The following is a 16,756-nucleotide window of genomic DNA, read 5'->3' as shown; positions in this document are numbered from 1 at the left end:
TGTCAGCAAAGTTTGGATCAGGGCTCGGCAGCTGCGTGACAGCCGCCTGTAAGCCTCAAGGAAAAAACCTTTAAAAATCATCTTGAATTCTAAACCTGACCAAAATATGGCAATCCCTCTTTTCAAAAAAATTCAAATCATTCATATGGATTTAAATTTGAGGCTTAGTCGCAGCTGACGCGCGGCTGCCGAGCCTTGGTTTAGATGGTGGAGTACATTTTGTAACTGTACTGTTTGTAATGTGTATCTTTGGATGTGGAATCAAAATACAATTAGGTTTACATCCCAATCAAAACTGGTAGAATTCGTACAACATGATATTTCAATAGTTCATGTTGACTTTATGACTTTATTATTACTTGGATGTTGCAAAACATTTGCATGTACTCTGATAAAAAGGTGCTCGAAGCTGGCTAAAATAGCTTTACCCCCCCCCCCCCATCCATTCCCTTTTTTAAGAACCAACCTGTGATGTACAAGTATTGAAAATGTTTCTTGTCGTCCGTTTTGATTTGTCTTGAATAGAATTTGTAATCCATGCTGCAAAATATTTCCCTACCCTGGACTTTCAGACATTCAATACAATTTTTTTTCAATATTTGAATTTCAAAAATATGAAAGGAAAACTTAGTTTTTCCCAATTTTTTTATCTTTGCTGTGTGAGTACATTTTGTGCTGTTATGAGGAAGAATAATTCCTTGGGATTCCTGTATCAACAAGGAATAGTTTTGATAACGGAGCAATTTCCAGAAAGTCTACACGACCATTGCTTTTATATTAAAAGTGGTGTCACTTCCTATTAATAGTTTGGTAAGAATTGACTGAAAGTCCGTACGTCCATTTCAAACATGCAAATTTTTTTACTTTTTCTACAACATTTTTTGTATGATATACTTATTCTGTTCATCTCATTTTTTTAATACTGATTCCTTGGACAACAAAGTACAGTGTTATGAGCGTAGCATCTCTATAATCAAGTAGTAAAAGTAGTTCTAAACAGAATCCTGCATTTTACAGTTTTGCTACAAATTTACTTAAATTTCATTCATTTTTATTCTGCCTATAAAGTTCTGACAAGAGACATTGATCGTTTGTCCTTCCTTTTGATTATACAGCTTTGTTTTTATGGATGTTATCATCCTTTTTATAAGTATGTATGGTGCAAATTTATTTATTTAATAAACTTGCGTTTTGATATTTTTTGGTGTGAAAGAACATCAAAGAAAATAAAAAAACCGACACCGCAATAAAAAAGTAATTTTATGACCTAAAGTAAATACAAATTTATTAGGTTTTATGATAGTCTTTTAATTACCATTGTAATGTGGCGAAAAAGCATTCAAAATGTATTTATTTTATTTTTCACATGATAATAAAAAAGTTTAATAGATTTCACTGAAAAGAGTAAAAATCAAATATTTTTTATTGATTAAACACTACCTACATTTTTTTTTATTTTAACAAGAACAATTTTACTAAAGTAAAGTATAAAATATTCCAATATGGCTTAGAAGCCGATTATTATTCGCTGGATTAGAACTGGTTCTCAGATGTACTAAAAAAACATGTATATCATCGTATGACAGACAATTTACCTAAAAATCACAATAATAACATCAGTTTTGTTTCAATTTCCGCGGAATTTAATACGATGTGATTAATAACTAGCTCCGCTACAAAAATTTCTGTCAAGTTTTAAATGTTGATGAGACAACTCGATCATACCTAAAACTGCCACTGCATAGGACAATGCCCTATTTATATAAAAGCTTTCCTTTGAATTAAAAAAAATGTTTACTGTCCATACATAAAACAAGCATGGTAACATACATTAAAGCGAAGCTCTGAAGTCCAAGGAAGGACAAATAACTCTTGTACAGTGCAGAAGTAGATAAGCAGAAAATTAATTTGTGAGTCTAAACCAAATTGTACAAATTCGGGATACTGTATATTATATAAGGACATATTTTTATTTTTAGGATTTAATTAAAATCCTAAACTGTAAATTGTACCTGTTTTAAGAAACATCATGTAAAGTTTTAACTCGAAAGGTCGATTATAACAAGTCTAAATTAATGAAAAGAGCTAACCTTTCGGACTTACGAGCAGTCCAAATAATATAAAAGCTTTTTTTAAAATTTTTTTTTAGAATTTATACTGTTATACCTATCTTAACATAAAATATGTTTAAAGCGACAAAAAAATCTGGTTATCCCATTGAAACCTTAAGCCGGAAAATGACCAAAAAATATAAAAAGGGGATAAAGAAGGGGAAATCAAATGGAAGGGTAAAATAAAGTTGTAAGGCTATGCAGCCAAAAAGCCTTTGTTAAACCAATATTCCTCAAATGTACTTTATCCATAGAAAAGGACCATGGAACAAACATCACAAAATTTAACAAAAGAGGAATTTTAAAGGTTTGTTGGGGGTAAATCCAAAGTATTTTGAGGGGGTATAATGAGTGGTTTTAGAGTTTTTTAGGTTAGTAAACATTTTTTACCCATCCCCAATTCTATGCTACTGTTAAAAAGGTTTCATGATCGTGAAACTAAATAACAATGTTTAAACATTCTCATACTTGTGTAGTTTATTCATAGAAGGCGGAAAAATTAAGATTTGGCTAGTAAAATGTTTTTCCTCTGACCCAACAATTTTGCGTGCAATGTATTACATTCCGTCCAAAGTTACATAGGGAGAGAGGTATACACCTCCCCCCCCCCCCCCCGTTATATCACTCACTTCTTTTTTTGTCCCTCTCTCCTTTTTCTGTTTCTTTCTCTCTGTCCAAACTTTTTTTTAGCAATCCTCCTTTTTTTACCTTATTGTGTAAAGTTAGACGCAATCCAAATTCAAACATCTCATTATTTATTAATTTTCAACTTTCAGTAAAATCAATAATAGCCTTAATTATGTCATTTATGTATCTTAATTTTGTAAAAGACAGCTTGTTTTTGTGTATAGCAAAGAAATTCCTTATTCCCTTATGGGGAAGAGAGCTCTATCTAGAGTTATGCCCAAAGGAATATAGTATTATATTATATTAGCAAAGAAGAAATGACAAGACGGTCGCATTGAAGCTGCCCTTGCAAATATTGTTGTACTTACACGAACCTTGTCATTATATACCCTGCACTGCCACGCCTTTACAAGTTAATTTTGTACAGTCTCGGAATAAATTAAACAAGAGAGAGAACTGGGTTAAAATATAAAAAGTCAAAGTTGCCACAGATTAAAAAAAAACTTTATGATATAAATGTTTTAAGGATACATATTTTGTCACAAAAGCTATCAAGATATTACAAATGCAAATAATAATTATTATACATATAAAAGTTTAAGCTTAAAGTACTACAATTTCAATCTTAAAGTGTATCTTTAATGTATAAATATATGAATTGTTTAAAATGTGTGACTATGGAAGCTACGATTGAAACCCAATATTTCGTACAGTTGCGAAATTTCTAGATATGTAGAGAGGGAATTTTGTTTCTCAAATTCACTTCGAGAGAAAGAGGGAACTACAATAGTAATTTTAACAGCTAAAATTGGTTTCTCTAACAATATTATTTATGTTATAAACACTAAATTGAAGGGATGAACATTTAAAATTACATTGTGAAATCATGTATTTTATAACCCTAGAAACCGCCTAAAGCCGGGTGAGCACAGTACTATTGTCCGACAACTTCAAGCGCTGCGGTAGACAGATGTAATATAAGGGCTTGGTAAACACAAAGTCTCACATTAAAAAAAGGGAGGGATTTTGAAATGGGAATGGGGAAATTGTATGAAACCCACGTGGTTTGCTTGATAGTCCCGCGCCGGGCTAACTAGAGTCTGTAGATGTGCAAAAAATTGTTAAAAAAGGGAAAATTGTGTCTCAACTGTGTGTGTGTGTGTGCGTGTGTTGAATACAACCGGTTTGTGTATCCGAGTGTTTCAATCTGCGATACTCTTTCTCTATCTTTCTGCACTCTCTTACTCCTTCATCACTTGTCTCTATTTAACCCCTTTTTCATTCTTCTTTAAATATTTCTCCCCCTCCCCCAACTTCAGTTTAAAATATTGCACAGCATTACCGGCTCTCTCCCTTCCACTCATTTGCACACCCCACCCTTGCCACCCTTCTTTGTGCTATTATATTAGTGTGTGTGTGTGTGGCACCCACCCGACCACCATTACGGGCACAGTGACAGCCCAGCCGTGTCTACAGAAGGAACACATGTTGCTGGCCATTTATTTCACGGCCCCGGTGCAGTAAAAATTGTCTTGACACCCCTCGCAATAGTTGATTGAAGCAGCAGTGATTCTCTTTGCAGCTCACCTCACACCCCCTGCATAAAATTTTTATTTTTATGATTCAACTCATCACAAGCCGCAGCAGCCCAACCCCTTTTAAAAAACTTTCTTAACCTATCTCTCCCACGTCCATTCAGTATCCCCCACGCGCCTTAAAAGACCGCAATCCGCATTGTGACACCTTCTCCTTTTCTTGCGATGATGTTGTTGTCGTACTCAGAGTCATCATCATAGTCATAGTGTGCATTTTGTGTCTTGGGTGCCAGCTTTTTTGCTTTTCAACAAAAGCTGTGTTGTGTGTGTGCATGCACGACATCCAAGCACCCTTTTACACCACCATTAAAGATACGCTGCCGGCCGGACCCGTACCCGATACCACCACCGCTGAGTTGACTAACTGAAAGAAAATGTTTGCTCACCATGCCGATGCCAGTTCAGTTTGAGGATGGACCCTGTATTGTGAAGACGAACCTTGTGTAGGAGAAATAAAAGTTCACCCCCCTCCTTTTTACGCTACTGCTCTGCTGTGCTTATATTTAGCTTTTTACCATAAAAAGCTCTCTGTGTATTGTTTGTAGCTGTGTTTGTTGTGTGTCAAAGCAGCCCCTCTATTCTCTCTAGCTCTGCTTAATGCAATCAAAACATATTAATTGTAGTGTGTGAAATTTATTTTGTGATTAAACCTGAAATTTATCTATAAAAAAAACATTTTTTCCTCAGAAAATCACTCTTCAACAGGCATCTATAGTTTACTTTTATTATCAATCATAAATTTTTATACTTCAATTTTGAAACATGATATTCTTGCAGTCATTGTTTTTATAATTCAGTTTTCTTAATCACATATTTTATGTCTACATGTAAAGGTCATAAAAAACACTGATAAATTTGTGTTTTGAAACAAGAAAAGAATGATGTAAAGAATTCTAAATGCTAAATCTGTTATTGTATTTAGATAAATTGAGCTGAGCTTAGCTTGCAAATATGTAAAGTATAGATCCAAGGAAAATCAGGATACCAGTTTCTGAACCTTACTCTCTCACACACACACCACACATATATACATTCATACAGCCTTCCAACTGTTGCTACAAATTTATGTGTTCCAACAAGACATAATAAATATCATAAATTTTGCTGAAAATTCTTGGAAAAAACAGTGAAAAGTTGGAAAAAAGAAATTGCAGTGAAATATTATTTGAACGCTGTGTTGTTATACATTAAAATAACCAATTCTTTTAAGAGTGTGGTTCACTAAAAAAAAAAAAAACATTGTTGTTATAATAAAAGACAAACTAAATTTGTTGTTAAGCGAATCTGTGATCATTTAGATATCTGTCCAAAGTGTAACTACTAATTTGTACAAGTGAGGCCAGGTCAGTGGAAATATGCCAAAAACTCTTTATTTTACTATTAAAATTTAAGCAATGATGTAAAATCTACCAAATTGCCAAATTCAGAACGATTATATATATTTTTTTACATGCTTTTAACGTTTTACTGGTATTATACTTTACAGAATTATTTCTGTAGTATATAACCTTAGTTATTTTAAAAACATTTTTCTAGTTTTCATAACATATTGAACCTTTAAAATTTATCATATAAATTTAACATATGAATAATTTGCAGTTGCAAATTTGTACTATCTGTGCAAAAGAAAGGAAAGCATGCAAATATAGAGTAATTGATTGGGGTATGAATTATATTATAACTTTTAGATTCTATTTGATACTTTTTGGATAATAATAGAAATTTTACATGCAAAAAAATAATTGTCGAAAATCTATAATAACCATTTTATCGGCCAAATTTTTTTTGTACAATTTTAAACATAACATTATGTTTAAAAGTACATACAGAAGTGAATGGCCGCTTAATTTAAGGCTCTCAACAGTAGAATTCCAAATGTAAGGAAAGTTATTGAATAATTGACCACCTGCCCCAAATTGATGCACTTTTCATCAATTGCAATAGAGCAATCAAATGTCTAGCTTACCCTTGCCAAGTTTTTGTACCAAATATTCATCAACCCTAGAAGTAATTTATAATTCTGCATTTGTTCTCACTTCTTTTTCAGCTTGGGAAGGGTTCTACAACAAACAAAAAGTACATTTCCAAAATGGCTTCGAAACTTATTAATATCCTCGGCCATACTGAAAAATCATGTATATCATTACAGACAATTTTCTACGAATCTTAAAGTAAAAAATCAAGTTGATAACAGATAACGGCCCCCAACGTCTAACAAAACAGGTTTTAACCTTTTCATTTTTCATTTTAATATCCGCAAAAGCTGTTTATAATACGATGCGATAAATAACTATTCTTACTTTTAAAAACTTCAAAATTAAGTAATTCTATTTTAAAATTGATAAATTAGAGAAAAATCTAATGTTTAAAAAATTTTACTTGCTCAAACAAAAGATACCTATTCTTTTAAAAATGTGTGCTAATTTTGGTGTTTAGTTTTCTCTTGAAAAAAAAGATAAAAGAAAGAGGCGCACCCATAAAAAAAATCTTCATGTTTCCAATTATTGTTTACAAATTTTCATATTGAATGGTTGTGTAACCAAAGTTTAAAATTTGAACTTGGGTTCTGTCCAGAAATAAAAGGAAAAATAATAAGATAATAATTTTATTGAAAACTACAAAATTAGTTTAGCCAAACAATGTTTTGAATAAATAAATTGTTGGTTCTTTTTTTATTGGTGTTCGAAAGTGTGTGATTTAAGACAGGGATCATAAGGGATAAGACAATGGATGATAAATTAGTGTAGATCCCCTGTAATTTACCTGTATGGTTTTTAAGTTTGGACACTATTAGTCTGAAACCAAACATCACAATTCAATAAAAGTATCCAAAGTTTTTGAGCCATCGTGGTTATGAAAATGTCTAAAAACTTTACTACTTATATCTTTATCTCTGATAATGTTTAATCAGGATCAATTTTAAACTTCTATACTGGCGAAATTTCATCTTAAAACTTGCCAGAGAAACGTGTTGCAAACTTTTGGTGGGCAAAAACTTTTTTTCCTACAGCTTTTTTTTTAATCGTCTGTGATATTTCATAAATACCTTGTGTTTCAAATTTTATTAGGCTAAAAATGACAATAATGGATATAGGATATACGTGGATGCATTGACTTGGGAAATTTTTTAAATTTTGCTTGCATATATTGACCTCATTTATTAGTCAGTTCGTTCACACAATAGGAGGGAGTGGTTGTGGAAGGAAGATATTTTTCTATAGCCTGCTGCAAACTTTTCCATATAAAAATATGATGCAACATCCATGTAATAGTATATCGATTGTGATAATATACACACGGCCCATTTAGATATGAAATGCGATTCTTTCTCCTTCTTTCCCATGCAATATTTAAAATCTTTTATATAAGAGTTTGTGCACATGAATACTTTCAGATTAAATATGCCCAAACGGGCACACTGTGCTTAAAAACAAGGAATGTTGAAATAAAGTGTTTTTTTGATGAGAATAGCTGTAAACTGTAAAAGTGTTGTTTTATGAAAGAAATTATCTAATCGTTTTATGTATTTTTTATCTAACTTTGTTTTGAAACACCATTCACTTATTCATGGTTATCGAGGATCTTTGGGAACAAGACAGAGGCCGATAAAAAAAAAATTAACCCTTCTATTGATAACAATTATTAGTTGAAATGTCTGCGCTCTTTGGATCAACCAATCAAAATTCAAGTTGTTGAGCCAGTGAATAAGAAAACTTTGGGGACTAGTGCAATAAAGAGCTCAATGGTCCTTTCCTTCCTGCTCTGTTACTCTAAACATTGTATTTTATTGCATGAAGTTAGCAAACATGTATAACATTTCCATTTCATTAACGGTAAATCAATTAATAGATTATTTATTTAGACTTTAATATTACCTTAAACTTCTTACATTCATAGCACAGTGTGTACTGGTAGGGGGTGGGGGGGGGAGATTATACTTTGTTGTATTGAGAATCCTAGGTAAAATTTTCACAAAACCAAAGAAAATTTGCATCCTCTAGATGCAATATGTAAAATAAGTAAAAATCTTTGCATATCTGTTTCTCTATTTAACACAGAATAAATGGATATTTAAATTTCATCTTCATCTTGCCTAGTCAATAAATTTAATAGAATTGCAAAGCTAACAACGCATTTGATGAATTAAAAAAGACAAGAATTTTTTTTGTAATGTATTGCAATATTACAGTATGACATTTTGGTTAGGTTGTTTAAAAGTTTGTATTGTCAAAACTCGTCAAAATATTTCTTTGTTTTAATTAATAATGCATTGTCTGTGTATATTTATAAAAAGATCTTTTATTTTGCACTTTAACTTATTCCTTTTTTTCTGATTTTATCCATCCTGTAAATTTGTTTAGCCACTTGTGCGAATAACTTGCTCACTAGATTTATATAAAAAAGACATTCTTCAACATCATTTATATCCCTGGTATGATTTTAGAAGATTTTTAATTTTTTTTGGAAGATTTTATAATTTTTATTAATTACTAAAAGAAAGAAAATGATCATAGCCGGGAAATAAATGAAAATTAAAAACCAAAATTAAACCACATTTTAGCATAAAAAAATGAGTTTTTTGTTTAAATGAGAAAGATATTCCTGTCCAGTTTTTTGTTTAGGAATGAATAAATGATGACCTATCGGTCCATCATTTATTCCCTCGGGTAAGAAATATTCATTCCTAAACAAAAAACTGGACAGGAATACCCCATTCGATAACCTCACTCAAAATAAGCTTGGACGTCCCTGATATTCTCATCATGGTTGTATTTTAGCTAACCTCATGATTTAATACACCATTCTTTAATCAAAAGTTTTTACAAATTATGAAAGTAGCATTCTAATATTTTATATACATATGTTGATAAGAAAGAGATTATTTTAAAATTAAGTAGATAAAAGATATAGTTACCATGGCCTGAAATATGCACATAAGTTAAGATTTTAAAATAAAAATAAAAGATTACATCACAACTTTCTTTTTAAACTAGATTTTTTGTAACTTAAACTTTTGCTTTTAATTGGATTTGCTTTACCACTAATTAGTATTGTGTTAGATATGTATTATTTACATCTTTTAATATTTATTTTAGATTTTTAGTGCCAAAAATTTAGAAATATGCATAAATTTTAACAATATTTAAAAGGCAGATTTTACTTTTTACAGGTGTGAGGGTGTGTGATTATTTGTTGAATGAAAATAAATGCATTGCATTGATAAAATATGCAGAATATACACAAAACACATCCTACCATTCATACATACATCAATTCATCCAGGCACTCTAAAAAAAACCTGCCAAATTTATTCATTTAAAATAAGACACTTTAAACTTGTTCTGTTAATGGGAAATCATAGTCCAAAAATTGGTTTTTTTTATTTTTTTTGTAAAATCTGAAATAAACATATATTTTTTGCTTCTTTTTTGGTAGATTTTTAAGAGTGTATGCATCATATGATTTCTAAATATCATTCACACTTTGTAACCACCTACAATATTACACTTTTCAAACCAAATAAGTGGGATGGATAATGGGTGTGTTGATTACGAGTTTTCTGGGATTGGCTTTTTTCTGTCTCAAATTAATTATTTAAATTTGGCAGATGATGTCTTTTATTTTGTTCAATATTTGTTGTTGAACATTTTGATAAATTTTCCATAGTGATAAGGGAATTGGATGTGTCCCTTTCTTCGCCCCTATTAAAGTTGCTCTGTAGATAGAAGTAACTATAAAAGGTACCAATCTTATTATTGTCCTATTCAACCCAACCCCCTTCATCCATACAGTATGGGGGGATGGTAATTTAAAATTTACATAATGCAATAGAAGTAGAGAGCACACAGCACCAAAACTTTTTGAAAGAATAAATGCTTGAAGAATTGTTAAAAAGGTACATCAGAACCTTCTTTGTTTGGACAGCCAAAGTAGATTTGCAAAATTTTTTGATATTTGCCAAAGTATAGTTTTGGATTTTCTTGGTAGGGTCTTTTCCAGTATGGCTTAGAAACAAATTAATATTTTCTGGATTAGAAGCAGTTCTAAGCCTTACTTAAAAATCATGTATAGCTTCGTATTACAAATAATTTACCACGAATATATCATAAAATTTATAACAGTTTTGTTTGCCTGGCTCTTCGGCTCCTCTGGTCTAACAAAACTGATTTTAATTATAATTTTTCATTTTAATATCCGCGGAAAGCTGTGTATAATACAATGCGAAAAATAATATCAAATCAAGTCATAGTGACTTTCTAACCTTGCTAAGTAAATTCAATCACAGTGACTAAATGGAGAGTTTTCTATATTTTTGTAAGAAGAGATTAAATCATTAATCAGAACTTGGTAATAAATGATAATATAAATATATATGGATTCCTAAATGAAATAAATGTTTTTTTCAACATATTTTTAAAATTTTTTGAGTAACATTTTTTTCAAAATGATTTGTATATCTTGCATTTACCTATCCTTGTTACAAGATAGGCACATAAGCAATAAGAGATATAAGTTTTCCGGAATTTTAATGTAGGGAGTAGATTTGAAATCTGCATCAAATTTTAAGGATTTTTTATAAAATTCGTTTTTTGTAAAATTCTTTATCTAAAAGCGAAAATACATTTTAAGTTAATTAATTTTGACCAATATGATAGGTGGATTTTAAACTACCTGCGCTCTAATTGGTTGAATGATGTACGACATCCAATCAGAGCGCAGATTTTTTAAATCCACCAATCACAGATGCCAAAATTAAGGGGGGGGGAAGTTTTGACACTTTTGCGTAAACAGTGATTATAGGCTTTGTCTTTGGAGATAATGGATAGGTTATTTGGCAAAAAAGTTTCCTTTTGGGATGTAGTTTTCCTATTTTTAAAAAAAATTTGGATTCGGCCTCCAGGTTCCGGTACTCCAGGCCTCCAGGTGGATTCTGGACAGGTAAAAAAACAAAATTCAAGATAGAACAAAACTTATTTAACAAAAGTTGGTACTTTATGGATGGTATGAACTAATTTGAAGAAATTTTTGAAATCGGGCTCCAGGTTCTGGTACTGCAGGCCTCCAGGTGGATCCTGGACAGGTAAAAATTGAAAATTTTTAATTTTAAAGTTAGAACAAAACTTATAAAACAAAAGTGGCTTTTTTTTAGATGGTATTAACTAATCTGAAGAAAATTTTGAAATCGGGCTCCAGGTTCAGGTGCTGCAGGCCTCCAGGTGGATCCTGGACAGGTAAAAATTGAAAATTTTTACTTTAAAAGTTAGAACAAAACTTATAAAACAAAAGTGGCTTCTTTATGGATGGTATGAAATAATTTAAAGAAAATTTTGAAATCGGGCTCCAGGTTCAGGTGCTGCAGGCCTCCAGGTGGATCCTGGACAGGTAAAAATTGAAAATTTTTACTTTAAATGTTAGAACAAAACTTATTTAACAAAAGTGGCTTCTTTATAGATGGTATTAACTAATCTAAAGAAAATTTTGAAATTGGGCTCCAGGTTCAGGTGCTGCAGGCCTCCAGGTGGATCCTGGACAGGTAAAAATTGAAAATTTTTACTTTTAAAGTTAGAACAAAACTTATAAAACAAAAGTGGCTTCTTTATGGATGGTATGAATTAATTTAAAGAAAATTTTGAAATCGGGCTCCAGGTTCAGGTGCTGCAGGCCTCCAGGTGGATCCTGGACAGGTAAAAATTGAAAATTTTTACTTTAAATGTTAGAACAAAACTTATTTAACAAAAGTGGCTTCTTTATAGATGGTATTAACTAATCTAAAGAAAATTTTGAAATTGGGCTCCAGGTTCAGGTGCTGCAGGCCTCCAGGTGGATCCTGGACAGGTAAAAATTGAAAATTTTTTGAAATCGGGCTCCAGGTTCAGGTGCTGCAGGCCTCCAGGTGGATCCTAGACAGGTAAAAATTGAAAATTTTTAATTTAAAAGTTAGAACAAAACTATTTAACAAAAGTGGCTTCTTTATAGATGGTTTGAACTAATTTGAAGAAAATTTTGAAATAGGGCTCCAGGTTCAGGTACTGCAGGCCTCCAGGTGGATCCTGGACAGGTAAAAACTGAAATTTTTACTTTAAAAGTTAGAACAAAACTTATTTAACAAAAGTGGCTTCTTTATAGATGGTATTAACTAATCTGAAGAAAATTTTGAAATCGGGCTCCAGGTTCAGGTGCTGCAGGCCTCCAGGTGGATCCTGGACAGGTAAAAATTTCAATTTTTACTTTAAAAGTTAGAACATAACTTATTTAACAAAAGTGGCTTCTTTATAGATGGTAGGAAGTAATTTGAAGAAAATTTTGAAATCGGGTGCCAATTTCAGGTACTGCAGGCCTCCAGGTGGATCCTGGACAGGTAAAAATTAAACTTTTTCATGTCAATTAATTAATACCAAACTCAAAGTAGCAATATTTTTTCTAAATTTTCAGTTTTTACCTGTCCAGGATCCACCTGGAGGCCTGCAGTACCTGAACCTGGAGCCCAATTTCAAAATTTTCTTCAAATTAGTTAATACCATCCATAAAGTATCAACTTTTGTAAAATAAGTTTTGATCTAACTTTTAAAGTAAAAAAATTCAATTTTTACATGTCCAGGATCTACCTGGTGGCCTGCAGTACCTGAACCTGGAGCCCAATTTCAAATTTTTCTTTAGAGTATTTAATACCATCCATAAAGTTTCAACTTTTGTTCAATAAGTTTTGTTCTAACTTTAATAGAAAAAAATTTCAGGTTTTACCTGTCCAGGATCCACCTGGAGGCCTGCAGCACCTGAACCTGGAGCCCGATTTCAAAATTTTCTTCAAATTAGTTCATACCATCCATAAAGAAGCCACTTTTGTTAAATAAGTTTTGTTCTAACTTTTAAAGTAAAAATTTTCAATTTTTACCTGTCCAGGATCTACCTGGAGACCTGCAGTACCTGAACCTGGAGCCCGATTTCAAAATTTTCTTCAAAATAGTTCTTACCATCTTTAAAGAAGCCACTTTTGTTGAATAAGTTTTGTTCTAACTTTTAAAGTAAAAAATTACTGTTTATCTGTCCAGGATCCACCTGGAGGCCTGCAGTATCTGAACCTGGAGCTCGATTTCAAAATTTTCTTCAGATTAGTTAATACCATCTATAAAGAAGCCACTTTTGTTAAATAAGTTTTTTTAACTTTTAAAGTAAAAATTTTTAACTTTTACCTGTCCAGGATCCACCTGGAGGCCTGCAGCACCTGAACCTGGAGCCCGATATCAAAATTTTCTTCAGATTAGTTAATACCATCTATAACGAAGCCACTTTTGTAAAATAAGTTTTGTTCTAACTTTTAAAGTAAAAATTTTTTAACTTTTACCTGTCCAGGATTCACCTGGAGGCTGCAGCACCTGAACCTGGAGCCCGATATCAAAATTTTCTTCAGATTAGTTAATACCATCTATAAAGAGGCCACTTTTGTAAAATAAGTTTTGTTCTAACTTTTAAAGTAAAAATTTTCAATTTTTACCTGTCCAGGATCCACCTGGAGGCCTGCAGCACCTGAACCTGGAGCCCGATTTCAAAATTTTCTTGAAATTAGTTCATACCATCTATAAAGAAGCCACTTTTGTTAAATAAGTTTTGTTCTAACTTTTAAAGTAAAAATTTTCAATTTTTACCTGTCCAGGATCCACCTGGAGGCCTGCAGCACCTGAACCTGGAGCCCGATTTCAAAATTTTCTTCAAATTAGTTCATACCATCCATAAAGAAGCCACTTTTGTTAAATAAGTTTTGTTCTAACTTTTAAAGTAAAAATTTTCAATTTTTACCTGTCCAGGATCCACCTGGAGGCCTGCAGCACCTGAACCTGGAGCCCGATTTCAAAATTTTCTTCAGATTAGTTAATACCATCTAAAAAAAAGCCACTTTTGTTTTATAAGTTTTGTTCTAACTTTAAAATTAAAAATTTTCAATTTTTAACCTGTCCAGGATCCACCTGGAGGCCTGCAGTACCAGAACCTGGAGCCCGATTTCAAAAATTTCTTCAAATTAGTTCATACCATCCATAAAGTACCAACTTTTGTTAAATAAGTTTTGTTCTATCTTGAATTTTTTTTTTTTACCTGTCCAGAATCCACCTGGAGGCCTGGAGTACCGGAACCTGGAGGCCGAATCCAAATTTTTTTTAAAAATAGGAAAACTACATCCCAAAAGGAAACTTTTTTGCCAAATAACCTATCCATTATCTCCAAAGACAAAGCCTATAATCACTGTTTACGCAAAAGTGTCAGAACTTCCCCCCCCCTTAACTTAATTTGTATTTCCGCTTTTAGATAAAGAATTTTACAAAAAACGAATTTTATAAAAAATCCTTAAAATTTGATGCAGATTTCAAATCTACTCCCTACATTACAATTCCGGAAAACTTATATCTCTTAATATGCAAGTAAGAAAAGGGTGATTAAGATGATAAATATTTGGTTGTAAGTGTACTTGTTGCATACAATTAAGACAAATGCAATTATGTACAAATATAATGAGATTGACAAGTATTCTTTAAATAAATTATGACAATAATTAGGATAAATAAATTATCTTAAAAATTTAATTTATCTTCTCTCAAATGTTATCTTTATATCAACAAGAACAGCACAGATTTCTTTAAAAATACTATTTTATTAGTTATTTATCACGTCTATTATAGACAGCTTTCCGAGCATATTAAAATAAAAAAATATAAGATTAAAAACAGCTTTGTTAGCTACGATCAGCCAAAGGCTAAAGATAAAGAAAGTTGCTGAAAAAAATTATGACGTCATAAAAGTGAGAGGAGGAGTGGGAAAGAAAACCCCTAAAAAGAGATGGATAATCCATCATTTTTATGACGTCACGTGGAGATTTTTTGAGCGACTTTCATCTTCCAAAGGCTTTGGCTAACAAAAATGGTATTAATATTTATAGAAAACTGTTTATAATACGCTACTTTACATGATTTGTTGTATTATAGCTTTATACCTGTGCTAATCCATTGGATATTAATCGGTTTCGAAGCCATACTGTAAATTCTATTAAATGTTTTCCATAAAAGTTTCCCCTGATCCTAGAATTACTTGTGTAAATGCATGTAGTCTCATTACTATGCCCTACACTCAGTCCAGGCGTATTATGCCAAGCCTAGGGGAAACTATCAATTCTGCATAAATATAAGTTTTTTTCTTAATTTGCTAGCCATGGCAGATACGTTCAAGGGTTTGGGTAAAGGTGTGTTTACCCCCCATAAACTTTAAAACCCCTCATTTTACCCCCCTAATATTTATAATACAAAGTAGAACGATGTCTGTTTGTTTGTGTGTTTGTTTGTTTGTAGCGAAGGATCTCGCTAACCGCTGAACGGATCGGGTTCTCCTTTACAGGGTAGCTTCTCATAGGTCCCGGGAAGGTTTATAACTATTTTCTTGGGGGGTGGGACACCCCTAACCCCCCCCAAGAAATGAAAATACCCCCCCCCCAAAAAAAATATTTTTTTTCTTTTTAAAACTAAAATTAAAATAGTTAGGTCGACTACTCGCCCCCCCCCCCCAAAAAAAAAAAAAAAAATCTCCCCCCCCCCTAGGAATTTTTTTTTAATTTTTCTTTTAAATCTAAAATACGAAAAATTGGTTTAATCAAACCTCTTGGGGTAAAGCCCCTAGAGGCTAGGGGCGAAGCCGCTAGTTTACTTTAAAATACTTATTTTACTTCCCTCACAATGAAAAGCTTGGTTGTCCCTGAGCTATAGTACTGAAAAAATTCATCATGATCCCTAAATTCTAAGTAGTAAATTGTTTTCAATATTTAATATTAGCAAAAATCATATTTGCAAAATCTAAATGCACGATAAATCTAATTTGACATATGGAATTGGCGACATTGGGGTGCAATTTTTTTGCCAGGGGGTTAACAAAGCGTACCCGAAAATTTAGCAACCATCTCCCCCTCCCCCCCCCCCCCCAATTTCTGACATCCCCCTTAAACTTGAATCTCTTACAGGGGGGTGTTAAGGACAACAAGAGGGGTGTAGGGGGATAGACACCAATGGGTGTAAATTTTCCAGGGGGTGAAACTCTGCACGCCTTTGATTGAAGAATCTATTTAAACGAACTTTTAATTCTAAAAACATTTTATAAAAATTTTTTTCTTCTCTAAAATATCAAATACTAGCGGCTACACCCCTAAAGGCCTATAGTTTTAAATCATATTCAGGTCCCAAAAGAGGATAGCCATATCGGTTCACCGGTTAGCGAGATTCTTCGGTAAAAAAAACAGAGATTCTGTCACTATTATACAAGGATATATTTTTGCGGAAATTATTGGACACTCGAGCTTAAACTAGGATATCTCTAGGGATGCATTTAAGATCATATACAATGCATATTATGTTTACAAATATGCCCATTTTCAAATATTTCAAACCTTAT

The 16,756-nt window shown here is 32.2% G+C and overlaps 1 protein-coding gene across 4 annotated transcripts in view; it reads left to right on the top strand.

The window, feature by feature from the left end:
- Positions 1-4,188: 4,188 nt before the first annotated feature.
- Positions 4,189-16,756, top strand: part of mbl (splicing regulator muscleblind) — a 166,017-nt gene continuing 153,449 nt past the window's right edge. Inside the window, exons 1-2 of one of the 4 annotated variants that reach the window (XM_080150356.1) lie at positions 4,189-5,038; positions 5,314-5,676. The gene's annotated coding sequence lies outside the window, so the exon portion shown is untranslated. Of the gene's footprint in view, positions 5,039-5,234; positions 5,677-16,756 lie in introns of those variants that run through there. The other 3 variants (XM_080150358.1, XM_080150355.1, XM_080150359.1) reach the window with 3 other exon arrangements.

The sequence above is a fragment of the Acartia tonsa genome, chromosome 2 (assembly GCF_053477335.1).
Source record: "Acartia tonsa isolate MP-2025a chromosome 2, ASM5347733v1, whole genome shotgun sequence".
In the NCBI taxonomy this organism is placed as follows: Eukaryota; Metazoa; Arthropoda; class Copepoda; order Calanoida; family Acartiidae; genus Acartia; species Acartia tonsa.
The sequence above is the reverse complement of the archived record's forward strand: the minus strand, read 5'-3'. Positions and strand labels throughout refer to the sequence as shown.